The sequence below is a fragment of the Schistocerca piceifrons genome, unplaced genomic scaffold, assembly GCF_021461385.2.
Source record: "Schistocerca piceifrons isolate TAMUIC-IGC-003096 unplaced genomic scaffold, iqSchPice1.1 HiC_scaffold_2315, whole genome shotgun sequence".
Taxonomy (NCBI): Eukaryota; Metazoa; Arthropoda; class Insecta; order Orthoptera; family Acrididae; genus Schistocerca; species Schistocerca piceifrons.
Genome location: NW_025728246.1, coordinates 67,437 through 80,400, shown reverse-complemented (window position 1 = coordinate 80,400; position 12,964 = coordinate 67,437). Strand labels below are relative to the sequence as shown.

General features: G+C 47.3%; 9 non-coding genes across 9 annotated transcripts; all 9 read right to left on the bottom strand.

Annotated features, from left to right (window-relative positions):
- Positions 1-1,409: 1,409 nt before the first annotated feature.
- On the bottom strand, positions 1,410-1,491 carry Trnas-gcu. Its single transcript has one exon. It is a non-coding gene; the product is annotated as a tRNA-Ser (tRNA).
- Positions 1,492-2,313: 822 nt separating this feature from the next.
- Positions 2,314-2,395, bottom strand: Trnas-gcu. The gene has a single exon. It is a non-coding gene; the product is annotated as a tRNA-Ser (tRNA).
- Positions 2,396-4,105: 1,710 nt separating this feature from the next.
- On the bottom strand, positions 4,106-4,187 carry Trnas-gcu. The gene has a single exon. It is a non-coding gene; the product is annotated as a tRNA-Ser (tRNA).
- Positions 4,188-5,009: 822 nt separating this feature from the next.
- Positions 5,010-5,091, bottom strand: Trnas-gcu. The gene has a single exon. It is a non-coding gene; the product is annotated as a tRNA-Ser (tRNA).
- An 822-nt stretch (positions 5,092-5,913) lies between these two features.
- Positions 5,914-5,995, bottom strand: Trnas-gcu. Its single transcript has one exon. It is a non-coding gene; the product is annotated as a tRNA-Ser (tRNA).
- Positions 5,996-6,817: 822 nt separating this feature from the next.
- On the bottom strand, positions 6,818-6,899 carry Trnas-gcu. Its single transcript has one exon. It is a non-coding gene; the product is annotated as a tRNA-Ser (tRNA).
- Positions 6,900-8,609: 1,710 nt separating this feature from the next.
- Positions 8,610-8,691, bottom strand: Trnas-gcu. The gene has a single exon. It is a non-coding gene; the product is annotated as a tRNA-Ser (tRNA).
- Positions 8,692-9,513: 822 nt separating this feature from the next.
- On the bottom strand, positions 9,514-9,595 carry Trnas-gcu. The gene has a single exon. It is a non-coding gene; the product is annotated as a tRNA-Ser (tRNA).
- Positions 9,596-10,417: 822 nt separating this feature from the next.
- Positions 10,418-10,499, bottom strand: Trnas-gcu. The gene has a single exon. It is a non-coding gene; the product is annotated as a tRNA-Ser (tRNA).
- Between the last annotated feature and the right edge of the window lie 2,465 nt (positions 10,500-12,964).

Below are 12,964 nucleotides of genomic sequence, written 5' to 3'. Positions count from 1 at the left end.
TTATCTCGATTCGAAACATTTATTTGTCACCTTCGTTGACCTCATCGCTGATGTTGCTTTCAAGTTTCTTTCGAAGAGCAAACCACGTTCTTCGTAGCCGAATTGTGAGACCAGAGGCTCCTGCTGTTGGCGATGGAGCCAGGCCCTATCAGATCGCTTCCGTATACGGCGGCCGGATGGAAAGCAAACTGTCGAAAGGCGACAGTTGCGCTACGGTTGGAGGTATTATAGGCTCGATACGTTAAAATGACTGCGATAAGTAAGCACTTAAATATGAATGAGAACGCACCGTTCCCAAACACCACCATGGTGCCAAACTTCGATTCGTTTATAGATCTTGAGATGATGTTTGATTCGAAAGACGTACGCTATCGAATGTTGTGTATTTCCAATTGGTAGGCGGTTTAGTTTCGTATTTCTTACGGATGTTAACTTTCACCTACACGTTCCATTGCTACTACTGAGTGGCGTTTCGCATGTAGAAGGCGTGATCCGAAATGGGTGCTTTACGTAAAATTCTTCGACGAGGATGGGATTCGAACCCACGCGTGCAGAGCACATTGGATTAACCACTCGGCCACCTCGTCTGATGCATCGGAAACTGCGTCCCTCGCTAGTCCTTACGGAAAGAAGTCGTTTGTCGATTCGAAATCGCATCGTACTGTGGCTGGTGTACACGCTGTAACGCCCTGCTGCAGTGCAGCTGACCAAGCTCCCACTCGTGAATCATTTAATGATGGCATCCGTCCACGTTGGTATCCGATCGGAGGAAAGTAGTCGGCCCACTTACTTACTGCAGAAATAAGCACCGAATCGTCGTGTAGCGTTGTCTAATGCAAATGAAAAATGTCCTGTGCATTCAGTATAACAACTACTGCAACGCCGCGATTATCTCGATTCGAAACATTTATTTGTCACCTTCGTTGACCTCATCGCTGATGTTGCTTTCAAGTTTCTTTCGAAGAGCAAACCACGTTCTTCGTAGCCGAATTGTGAGACCAGAGGCTCCTGCTGTTGGCGATGGAGCCAGGCCCTATCAGATCGCTTCCGTATACGGCGGCCGGATGGAAAGCAAACTGTCGAAAGGCGACAGTTGCGCTACGGTTGGAGGTATTATAGGCTCGATACGTTAAAATGACTGCGATAAGTAAGCACTTAAATATGAATGAGAACGCACCGTTCCCAAACACCACCATGGTGCCAAACTTCGATTCGTTTATAGATCTTGAGATGATGTTTGATTCGAAAGACGTACGCTATCGAAAGTTGTGTATTTCCAATTGGTAGGCGGTTTAGTTTCGTATTTCTTACGGATGTTAACTTTCACCTACACGTTCCATTGCTACCACTGAGTGGCGTTTCGCATGTAGAAGGCGAGATCCGAAATGGGTGCTTTACGTAAAATTCTTCGACGAGGATGGGATTCGAACCCACGCGTGCAGAGCACATTGGATTAGCAGTCCAACGCCTTAACCACTCGGCCACCTCGTCTGATGCATCGGAAACTGCGTCCCTCGCTAGTCCTTACGGAAAGAAGTCGTTTGTCGATTCGAAATCGCATCGTACTGTGGCTGGTGTACACGCTGTATCGCCCTGCTGCAGTGCAGCTGACCAAGCTCCCACTCGTGAATCATTTAATGATGGCATCCGTCCACGTCGGTATCCGATCGGAGGAAAGTAGTCGGCCCACTTACTTACTGCAGAAATAAGCACCGAATCGTCGTGTAGCGTTGTCTAATGCAAATGAAAAATGTCCTGTGCATTCAGTATAACAACTACTGCAACGCCGCGATTATCTCGATTCGAAACATTTATTTGTCACCTTCGTTGACCTCATCGCTGATGTTGCTTTCAAGTTTCTTTCGAAGAGCAAACCACGTTCTTCGTAGCCGAATTGTGAGACCAGAGGCTCCTGCTGTTGGCGATGGAGCCAGGCCCTATCAGATCGCTTCCGTATACGGCGGCCGGATGGAAAGCAAACTGTCGAAAGGCGACAGTTGCGCTACGGTTGGAGGTATTATAGGCTCGATACGTTAAAATGACTGCGATAAGTAAGCACTTAAATATGAATGAGAACGCACCGTTCCCAAACACCACCATGGTGCCAAACTTCGATTCGTTTATAGATCTTGAGATGATGTTTGATTCGAAAGACGTACGCTATCGAAAGTTGTGTATTTCCAATTGGTAGGCGGTTTAGTTTCGTATTTCTTACGGATGTTAACTTTCACCTACACGTTCCATTGCTACCACTGAGTGGCGTTTCGCATGTAGAAGGCGAGATCCGAAATGGGTGCTTTACGTAAAATTCTTCGACGAGGATGGGATTCGAACCCACGCGTGCAGAGCACATTGGATTAGCAGTCCAACGCCTTAACCACTCGGCCACCTCGTCTGATGCATCGGAAACTGCGTCCCTCGCTAGTCCTTACGGAAAGAAGTCGTTTGTCGATTCGAAATCGCATCGTACTGTGGCTGGTGTACACGCTGTATCGCCCTGCTGCAGTGCAGCTGACCAAGCTCCCACTCGTGAACCATTTAATGATGGCATCCGTCCACGTCGGTATCCGATCGGAGGAAAGTAGTCGGCCCACTTACTTACTGCAGAAATAAGCACCGAATCGTCGTGTAGCGTTGTCTAATGCAAATGAAAAATGTCCTGTGCATTCAGTATAACAACTACTGCAACGCCGCGATTATCTCGATTCGAAACATTTATTTGTCACCTTCGTTGACCTCATCGCTGATGTTGCTTTCAAGTTTCTTTCGAAGAGCAAACCACGTTCTTCGTAGCCGAATTGTGAGACCAGAGGCTCCTGCTGTTGGCGATGGAGCCAGGCCCTATCAGATCGCTTCCGTATACGGCGGCCGGATGGAAAGCAAACTGTCGAAAGGCGACAGTTGCGCTACGGTTGGAGGTATTATAGGCTCGATACGTTAAAATGACTGCGATAAGTAAGCACTTAAATATGAATGAGAACGCACCGTTCCCAAACACCACCATGGTGCCAAACTTCGATTCGTTTATAGATCTTGAGATGATGTTTGATTCGAAAGACGTACGCTATCGAATGTTGTGTATTTCCAATTGGTAGGCGGTTTAGTTTCGTATTTCTTACGGATGTTAACTTTCACCTACACGTTCCATTGCTACTACTGAGTGGCGTTTCGCATGTAGAAGGCGTGATCCGAAATGGGTGCTTTACGTAAAATTCTTCGACGAGGATGGGATTCGAACCCACGCGTGCAGAGCACATTGGATTAACCACTCGGCCACCTCGTCTGATGCATCGGAAACTGCGTCCCTCGCTAGTCCTTACGGAAAGAAGTCGTTTGTCGATTCGAAATCGCATCGTACTGTGGCTGGTGTACACGCTGTAACGCCCTGCTGCAGTGCAGCTGACCAAGCTCCCACTCGTGAATCATTTAATGATGGCATCCGTCCACGTTGGTATCCGATCGGAGGAAAGTAGTCGGCCCACTTACTTACTGCAGAAATAAGCACCGAATCGTCGTGTAGCGTTGTCTAATGCAAATGAAAAATGTCCTGTGCATTCAGTATAACAACTACTGCAACGCCGCGATTATCTCGATTCGAAACATTTATTTGTCACCTTCGTTGACCTCATCGCTGATGTTGCTTTCAAGTTTCTTTCGAAGAGCAAACCACGTTCTTCGTAGCCGAATTGTGAGACCAGAGGCTCCTGCTGTTGGCGATGGAGCCAGGCCCTATCAGATCGCTTCCGTATACGGCGGCCGGATGGAAAGCAAACTGTCGAAAGGCGACAGTTGCGCTACGGTTGGAGGTATTATAGGCTCGATACGTTAAAATGACTGCGATAAGTAAGCACTTAAATATGAATGAGAACGCACCGTTCCCAAACACCACCATGGTGCCAAACTTCGATTCGTTTATAGATCTTGAGATGATGTTTGATTCGAAAGACGTACGCTATCGAAAGTTGTGTATTTCCAATTGGTAGGCGGTTTAGTTTCGTATTTCTTACGGATGTTAACTTTCACCTACACGTTCCATTGCTACCACTGAGTGGCGTTTCGCATGTAGAAGGCGAGATCCGAAATGGGTGCTTTACGTAAAATTCTTCGACGAGGATGGGATTCGAACCCACGCGTGCAGAGCACATTGGATTAGCAGTCCAACGCCTTAACCACTCGGCCACCTCGTCTGATGCATCGGAAACTGCGTCCCTCGCTAGTCCTTACGGAAAGAAGTCGTTTGTCGATTCGAAATCGCATCGTACTGTGGCTGGTGTACACGCTGTATCGCCCTGCTGCAGTGCAGCTGACCAAGCTCCCACTCGTGAACCATTTAATGATGGCATCCGTCCACGTCGGTATCCGATCGGAGGAAAGTAGTCGGCCCACTTACTTACTGCAGAAATAAGCACCGAATCGTCGTGTAGCGTTGTCTAATGCAAATGAAAAATGTCCTGTGCATTCAGTATAACAACTACTGCAACGCCGCGATTATCTCGATTCGAAACATTTATTTGTCACCTTCGTTGACCTCATCGCTGATGTTGCTTTCAAGTTTCTTTCGAAGAGCAAACCACGTTCTTCGTAGCCGAATTGTGAGACCAGAGGCTCCTGCTGTTGGCGATGGAGCCAGGCCCTATCAGATCGCTTCCGTATACGGCGGCCGGATGGAAAGCAAACTGTCGAAAGGCGACAGTTGCGCTACGGTTGGAGGTATTATAGGCTCGATACGTTAAAATGACTGCGATAAGTAAGCACTTAAATATGAATGAGAACGCACCGTTCCCAAACACCACCATGGTGCCAAACTTCGATTCGTTTATAGATCTTGAGATGATGTTTGATTCGAAAGACGTACGCTATCGAAAGTTGTGTATTTCCAATTGGTAGGCGGTTTAGTTTCGTATTTCTTACGGATGTTAACTTTCACCTACACGTTCCATTGCTACCACTGAGTGGCGTTTCGCATGTAGAAGGCGAGATCCGAAATGGGTGCTTTACGTAAAATTCTTCGACGAGGATGGGATTCGAACCCACGCGTGCAGAGCACATTGGATTAGCAGTCCAACGCCTTAACCACTCGGCCACCTCGTCTGATGCATCGGAAACTGCGTCCCTCGCTAGTCCTTACGGAAAGAAGTCGTTTGTCGATTCGAAATCGCATCGTACTGTGGCTGGTGTACACGCTGTATCGCCCTGCTGCAGTGCAGCTGACCAAGCTCCCACTCGTGAATCATTTAATGATGGCATCCGTCCACGTCGGTATCCGATCGGAGGAAAGTAGTCGGCCCACTTACTTACTGCAGAAATAAGCACCGAATCGTCGTGTAGCGTTGTCTAATGCAAATGAAAAATGTCCTGTGCATTCAGTATAACAACTACTGCAACGCCGCGATTATCTCGATTCGAAACATTTATTTGTCACCTTCGTTGACCTCATCGCTGATGTTGCTTTCAAGTTTCTTTCGAAGAGCAAACCACGTTCTTCGTAGCCGAATTGTGAGACCAGAGGCTCCTGCTGTTGGCGATGGAGCCAGGCCCTATCAGATCGCTTCCGTATACGGCGGCCGGATGGAAAGCAAACTGTCGAAAGGCGACAGTTGCGCTACGGTTGGAGGTATTATAGGCTCGATACGTTAAAATGACTGCGATAAGTAAGCACTTAAATATGAATGAGAACGCACCGTTCCCAAACACCACCATGGTGCCAAACTTCGATTCGTTTATAGATCTTGAGATGATGTTTGATTCGAAAGACGTACGCTATCGAAAGTTGTGTATTTCCAATTGGTAGGCGGTTTAGTTTCGTATTTCTTACGGATGTTAACTTTCACCTACACGTTCCATTGCTACCACTGAGTGGCGTTTCGCATGTAGAAGGCGAGATCCGAAATGGGTGCTTTACGTAAAATTCTTCGACGAGGATGGGATTCGAACCCACGCGTGCAGAGCACATTGGATTAGCAGTCCAACGCCTTAACCACTCGGCCACCTCGTCTGATGCATCGGAAACTGCGTCCCTCGCTAGTCCTTACGGAAAGAAGTCGTTTGTCGATTCGAAATCGCATCGTACTGTGGCTGGTGTACACGCTGTATCGCCCTGCTGCAGTGCAGCTGACCAAGCTCCCACTCGTGAACCATTTAATGATGGCATCCGTCCACGTCGGTATCCGATCGGAGGAAAGTAGTCGGCCCACTTACTTACTGCAGAAATAAGCACCGAATCGTCGTGTAGCGTTGTCTAATGCAAATGAAAAATGTCCTGTGCATTCAGTATAACAACTACTGCAACGCCGCGATTATCTCGATTCGAAACATTTATTTGTCACCTTCGTTGACCTCATCGCTGATGTTGCTTTCAAGTTTCTTTCGAAGAGCAAACCACGTTCTTCGTAGCCGAATTGTGAGACCAGAGGCTCCTGCTGTTGGCGATGGAGCCAGGCCCTATCAGATCGCTTCCGTATACGGCGGCCGGATGGAAAGCAAACTGTCGAAAGGCGACAGTTGCGCTACGGTTGGAGGTATTATAGGCTCGATACGTTAAAATGACTGCGATAAGTAAGCACTTAAATATGAATGAGAACGCACCGTTCCCAAACACCACCATGGTGCCAAACTTCGATTCGTTTATAGATCTTGAGATGATGTTTGATTCGAAAGACGTACGCTATCGAATGTTGTGTATTTCCAATTGGTAGGCGGTTTAGTTTCGTATTTCTTACGGATGTTAACTTTCACCTACACGTTCCATTGCTACTACTGAGTGGCGTTTCGCATGTAGAAGGCGTGATCCGAAATGGGTGCTTTACGTAAAATTCTTCGACGAGGATGGGATTCGAACCCACGCATGCAGAGCACATTGGATTAGCAGTCCAACGCCTTAACCACTCGGCCACCTCGTCTGATGCATCGGAAACTGCGTCCCTCGCTAGTCCTTACGGAAAGAAGTCGTTTGTCGATTCGAAATCGCATCGTACTGTGGCTGGTGTACACGCTGTAACGCCCTGCTGCAGTGCAGCTGACCAAGCTCCCACTCGTGAATCATTTAATGATGGCATCCGTCCACGTTGGTATCCGATCGGAGGAAAGTAGTCGGCCCACTTACTTACTGCAGAAATAAGCACCGAATCGTCGTGTAGCGTTGTCTAATGCAAATGAAAAATGTCCTGTGCATTCAGTATAACAACTACTGCAACGCCGCGATTATCTCGATTCGAAACATTTATTTGTCACCTTCGTTGACCTCATCGCTGATGTTGCTTTCAAGTTTCTTTCGAAGAGCAAACCACGTTCTTCGTAGCCGAATTGTGAGACCAGAGGCTCCTGCTGTTGGCGATGGAGCCAGGCCCTATCAGATCGCTTCCGTATACGGCGGCCGGATGGAAAGCAAACTGTCGAAAGGCGACAGTTGCGCTACGGTTGGAGGTATTATAGGCTCGATACGTTAAAATGACTGCGATAAGTAAGCACTTAAATATGAATGAGAACGCACCGTTCCCAAACACCACCATGGTGCCAAACTTCGATTCGTTTATAGATCTTGAGATGATGTTTGATTCGAAAGACGTACGCTATCGAATGTTGTGTATTTCCAATTGGTAGGCGGTTTAGTTTCGTATTTCTTACGGATGTTAACTTTCACCTACACGTTCCATTGCTACTACTGAGTGGCGTTTCGCATGTAGAAGGCGTGATCCGAAATGGGTGCTTTACGTAAAATTCTTCGACGAGGATGGGATTCGAACCCACGCGTGCAGAGCACATTGGATTAACCACTCGGCCACCTCGTCTGATGCATCGGAAACTGCGTCCCTCGCTAGTCCTTACGGAAAGAAGTCGTTTGTCGATTCGAAATCGCATCGTACTGTGGCTGGTGTACACGCTGTAACGCCCTGCTGCAGTGCAGCTGACCAAGCTCCCACTCGTGAATCATTTAATGATGGCATCCGTCCACGTTGGTATCCGATCGGAGGAAAGTAGTCGGCCCACTTACTTACTGCAGAAATAAGCACCGAATCGTCGTGTAGCGTTGTCTAATGCAAATGAAAAATGTCCTGTGCATTCAGTATAACAACTACTGCAACGCCGCGATTATCTCGATTCGAAACATTTATTTGTCACCTTCGTTGACCTCATCGCTGATGTTGCTTTCAAGTTTCTTTCGAAGAGCAAACCACGTTCTTCGTAGCCGAATTGTGAGACCAGAGGCTCCTGCTGTTGGCGATGGAGCCAGGCCCTATCAGATCGCTTCCGTATACGGCGGCCGGATGGAAAGCAAACTGTCGAAAGGCGACAGTTGCGCTACGGTTGGAGGTATTATAGGCTCGATACGTTAAAATGACTGCGATAAGTAAGCACTTAAATATGAATGAGAACGCACCGTTCCCAAACACCACCATGGTGCCAAACTTCGATTCGTTTATAGATCTTGAGATGATGTTTGATTCGAAAGACGTACGCTATCGAAAGTTGTGTATTTCCAATTGGTAGGCGGTTTAGTTTCGTATTTCTTACGGATGTTAACTTTCACCTACACGTTCCATTGCTACCACTGAGTGGCGTTTCGCATGTAGAAGGCGAGATCCGAAATGGGTGCTTTACGTAAAATTCTTCGACGAGGATGGGATTCGAACCCACGCGTGCAGAGCACATTGGATTAGCAGTCCAACGCCTTAACCACTCGGCCACCTCGTCTGATGCATCGGAAACTGCGTCCCTCGCTAGTCCTTACGGAAAGAAGTCGTTTGTCGATTCGAAATCGCATCGTACTGTGGCTGGTGTACACGCTGTATCGCCCTGCTGCAGTGCAGCTGACCAAGCTCCCACTCGTGAACCATTTAATGATGGCATCCGTCCACGTCGGTATCCGATCGGAGGAAAGTAGTCGGCCCACTTACTTACTGCAGAAATAAGCACCGAATCGTCGTGTAGCGTTGTCTAATGCAAATGAAAAATGTCCTGTGCATTCAGTATAACAACTACTGCAACGCCGCGATTATCTCGATTCGAAACATTTATTTGTCACCTTCGTTGACCTCATCGCTGATGTTGCTTTCAAGTTTCTTTCGAAGAGCAAACCACGTTCTTCGTAGCCGAATTGTGAGACCAGAGGCTCCTGCTGTTGGCGATGGAGCCAGGCCCTATCAGATCGCTTCCGTATACGGCGGCCGGATGGAAAGCAAACTGTCGAAAGGCGACAGTTGCGCTACGGTTGGAGGTATTATAGGCTCGATACGTTAAAATGACTGCGATAAGTAAGCACTTAAATATGAATGAGAACGCACCGTTCCCAAACACCACCATGGTGCCAAACTTCGATTCGTTTATAGATCTTGAGATGATGTTTGATTCGAAAGACGTACGCTATCGAATGTTGTGTATTTCCAATTGGTAGGCGGTTTAGTTTCGTATTTCTTACGGATGTTAACTTTCACCTACACGTTCCATTGCTACCACTGAGTGGCGTTTCGCATGTAGAAGGCGAGATCCGAAATGGGTGCTTTACGTAAAATTCTTCGACGAGGATGGGATTCGAACCCACGCGTGCAAAGCACATTGGATTAGCAGTCCAACGCCTTAACGACTCGGCCACCTCGTCTGATGCATCGGAAACTGCGTCCCTCGCTAGTCCTTACGGAAAGAAGTCGTTTGTCGATTCGAAATCGCATCGTACTGTGGCTGGTGTACACGCTGTATCGCCCTGCTGCAGTGCAGCTGACCAAGCTCCCACTCGTGAATCATTTAATGATGGCATCCGTCCACGTCGGTATCCGATCGGAGGAAAGTAGTCGGCCCACTTACTTACTGCAGAAATAAGCACCGAATCGTCGTGTAGCGTTGTCTAATGCAAATGAAAAATGTCCTGTGCATTCAGTATAACAACTACTGCAACGCCGCGATTATCTCGATTCGAAACATTTATTTGTCACCTTCGTTGACCTCATCGCTGATGTTGCTTTCAAGTTTCTTTCGAAGAGCAAACCACGTTCTTCGTAGCCGAATTGTGAGACCAGAGGCTCCTGCTGTTGGCGATGGAGCCAGGCCCTATCAGATCGCTTCCGTATACGGCGGCCGGATGGAAAGCAAACTGTCGAAAGGCGACAGTTGCGCTACGGTTGGAGGTATTATAGGCTCGATACGTTAAAATGACTGCGATAAGTAAGCACTTAAATATGAATGAGAACGCACCGTTCCCAAACACCACCATGGTGCCAAACTTCGATTCGTTTATAGATCTTGAGATGATGTTTGATTCGAAAGACGTACGCTATCGAAAGTTGTGTATTTCCAATTGGTAGGCGGTTTAGTTTCGTATTTCTTACGGATGTTAACTTTCACCTACACGTTCCATTGCTACCACTGAGTGGCGTTTCGCATGTAGAAGGCGAGATCCGAAATGGGTGCTTTACGTAAAATTCTTCGACGAGGATGGGATTCGAACCCACGCGTGCAGAGCACATTGGATTAGCAGTCCAACGCCTTAACCACTCGGCCACCTCGTCTGATGCATCGGAAACTGCGTCCCTCGCTAGTCCTTACGGAAAGAAGTCGTTTGTCGATTCGAAATCGCATCGTACTGTGGCTGGTGTACACGCTGTATCGCCCTGCTGCAGTGCAGCTGACCAAGCTCCCACTCGTGAACCATTTAATGATGGCATCCGTCCACGTCGGTATCCGATCGGAGGAAAGTAGTCGGCCCACTTACTTACTGCAGAAATAAGCACCGAATCGTCGTGTAGCGTTGTCTAATGCAAATGAAATATGTCCTGTGCATTCAGTATAACAACTACTGCAACGCCGCGATTATCTCGATTCGAAACATTTATTCGTCACCTTCGTTGACCTCATCGCTGATGTTGCTTTCAAGTTTCTTTCGAAGAGCAAACCACGTTCTTCGTAGCCGAATTGTGAGACCAGAGGCTCCTGCTGTTGGCGATGGAGCCAGGCCCTATCAGATCGCTTCCGTATACGGCGGCCGGATGGAAAGCAAACTGTCGAAAGGCGACAGTTGCGCTACGGTTGGAGGTATTATAGGCTCGATACGTTAAAATGACTGCGATAAGTAAGCACTTAAATATGAATGAGAACGCACCGTTCCCAAACACCACCATGGTGCCAAACTTCGATTCGTTTATAGATCTTGAGATGATGTTTGATTCGAAAGACGTACGCTATCGAAAGTTGTGTATTTCCAATTGGTAGGCGGTTTAGTTTCGTATTTCTTACGGATGTTAACTTTCACCTACACGTTCCATTGCTACCACTGAGTGGCGTTTCGCATGTAGAAGGCGAGATCCGAAATGGGTGCTTTACGTAAAATTCTTCGACGAGGATGGGATTCGAACCCACGCGTGCAGAGCACATTGGATTAGCAGTCCAACGCCTTAACCACTTTTTTTTTTTTTTTTTTTTTTTTTTAGGCACAATGTACGTTTGTAACCGCCGCAACCGAGACAACATCCCGATATTCGGCTACTGGTGTCAGAATAGATCTATCATGAAAACAACATTGATGTGCACCAATCACACCCCGAAGCAGAGAAGACAACCGGCTATTGAGCGCTCTAGCAGCTGTCTTATAGTCAAAATTCAGCAATGTGAGCGGACGAAGATTGGCAGCAGATAAACGACCAGAGGACTTCGGGATTAAAACAATTTTCCCTACTTTAAAATCGGCAGGCACATCCATCCCCCTGACAATCTCATTTAAAATCTGCGTAAAAAATGCCACCCAAAAGAGGCCAAAAACGGAGATAAAATTCTTTAGGCAGGCCGTCTGGACCCGGCGATTTACTGGATGGAGAGCGAGCAATAAAATCGAAAACATCATCTACCTGGAACTCCCGGAGAAATTCGCCGTTCGCGTCAGGCGCGATCGTCGCAGTTAGATCCCCAAAGACATCATCCGAAAGAGACTCACCAGAATCATCGGCAGAATATAGACTAGTGTAATACTGATGAAGAGCACGAACCATTTCCTCCTGTGCAATAAGCTGTAGCCCATCATCCACCGTAAGAGAAGAGATGAAGGAGCGACGACGACGAGTCTGATGCCGTAGCAGGTGGTACAAGGATGTCAGTTCACCTTCAACAAGAGAGTGAGGTTTCGACTTAACTCGCAGACCATCCATCTGTCGTCGTTTAAGGCTCAAGAGCTTGGCTTTAATACGACGAACATCATGGATCCGCAGTGGAGAGGTACCCGCCGCGTCATATAGTTCACGCAGGACAGAGTAGTAATATTCATACGTGTTCTTAAAATCACGCGTCCTAGCAGCACAGTAGAAAATCAAAGTCTGACGAATCTTGGGCTTGGCAAACGCAGTCCACCAAACCAGCAAGGAGGGGTATCGCGGGACAGAGCGAAGACATCGCTCCCACACGCCACTTATAACATCATCCATAGCACTGTCGGCAAGGTGGGAAACATTTAACATCCACTGGGAACGATAAAGTTTTGCAGGTTGGCGACTAAGATTTACAGTTGCAGTAAAAGCACAATGGTCAGAAAAACTAGTAGGAATAACATCGACAGAAAGAATTTTATCACATAAAAAATCAGATAAATAGAATCTGTCGAGTCTACTGCATGAGGACGCGGTAAAAAACGTATATTTCACCAGGGTTGGATATTTGTGTTCCCAAACATCACGCAGATGCATCGTACGAACTAAGTCATGTAAATCACGGCAATAATTAAAATTGGGGGACTGGTCTGCAGGGCGTAAAACACAATTAAAATCGCCTCCGAGCAGGAGACTCCGAGGACTCTGGCGCAAAAGATAAATAAGCTCTTCTTTATAAAAGCGCGATCGAGCCACAGTGTGACCCGAACCAGAGGGGGCATACAAAACAACGAGGCGGAGATCAAAAAGACGACAACCAATCCCACGGCCAGAGTCAAGGAATTCAATGTCAGTAATAGGAATGCCCTCTCGAAAGAAAAGAGCAGTTCCTGTTGAATATT